Genomic DNA, 1,515 nt, shown 5'->3' with positions numbered 1-1,515 from the left:
AGTGGCAAATAATATGTTAATGTGTTGCAAAAATAAACTTGGAACATAAAAGGTATTTTAACGATGCTTGTAAATTATGTTCTATAATTATCCGCCGACTTCAAAGAAGAATGATTCTCCCTCTTATGTCAAAGCAAAATGTAGAGCCCCCTCTTCCGATCACATCTGTGTAGTTCACATTTATGGAGGTAGTTCATTAGCATTTCAGCTTGGCATGATTTTTTTTGGGGGAAGGTTATAAGATCACATTGATGTATAAGACTATTATGCAAGCTTTGTTGATTTCGGGTTTTTTCCAACCACATCGCGTAATACATAACGACCCTTCGGTCAAGTTAGTGTAAGTCTAGTGGGGGTGTTGCAAGAAAGTTGCAATTGATCGCAAATCCCCCAAATCAAGCGTAAGTCTTGCGATTAATTGCAAATTTGCAATTGATATTTGCAATCGATTACAACTCAACTTTTTTGCAACGCCCCATAGTGTCCAAACTAACGTGACCCTCTTGTTTTATGTGTGGCTTCTTATATCAGGCCTACATGACTGTACACACATCATTATACACGTTATAGATAACTCTGGATTGCGCGGTAAAACTCTGTTATCAAGTACCTGCCAGCTAGAGTATAGGAAAAGGGGAAAAGAAATTGAGAGATCTGTAAACATGCAGCCAGGCCTACTTTGGTAAGAATGCTTGCCACTTATTTAGTAACTCGAGGAAAAGTTGCTCTTAATTGCTTAAAATTAGGGGCACACGTTCTTTGGAAAGAAAACTGGGGACACATATAAGAATTAGTGAAAAGGTTATTTATAAGAAAATAAAAGAAGCACGTGTCAAAGTGAAAAGCGTGATCATCAGAGATGAAAAGGGGCACTATGATAATGGAAAAGGGGCACTAATTATAAACGAAAGGAGTAACAAGTCGAAAGAAAAGGGGTACAATAATAACAGAGTTATGGTCGTGGGGGAGGGGGGGGGCAGAGGATACGGACTACACGGCTCGGAATACACTCGGTCTACATAAAAATGCCTGCAACTGAGAAAAAGGCCCGGAAAAAGGTGATAGATAAAAGAAATACAAAATTACTGCTTGAGGAAAAAGATTGAGCCTATCAAAAACAATAATGAATGATTGAAGGATCGAGAGGATTATGCAGTGGCGTAACGGTGGCCTATATAATAGCTCCCCCCCCCCTGAGAAAAAAAATGTATATTTGTACATGTTTTAACGTTAATTTTACCTTTTTTTAGATGCCCCCCCCCTGGCGCTTAAGGAGGGGGGGGGGGTGCAATTTTTCAAATTTTCGAGGGCAAACAAAATAAAATAATGCTCACTACCCCCCCCCCCCCCCCTCCCCCCACTGAGCGAAGTTTCGGCCGGCGCGATTTTCAATATTTTTGGGAGCAAAAAAAATCAATGCTGACTACACCTCATAAAAAACACGTTTTTTATAATTCATTTTGGCATTTCAGGGTTTATGGTTGTTTACATGAAGTTGACGTTATTTCAACATAT

The sequence above is a fragment of the Strongylocentrotus purpuratus genome, unplaced genomic scaffold, assembly GCF_000002235.5.
Source record: "Strongylocentrotus purpuratus isolate Spur 01 unplaced genomic scaffold, Spur_5.0 spur5_scaffold_10, whole genome shotgun sequence".
Lineage (NCBI taxonomy): Eukaryota > Metazoa > Echinodermata > Echinoidea > Camarodonta > Strongylocentrotidae > Strongylocentrotus > Strongylocentrotus purpuratus.
Note: the sequence above shows the minus strand (reverse complement) of the source record.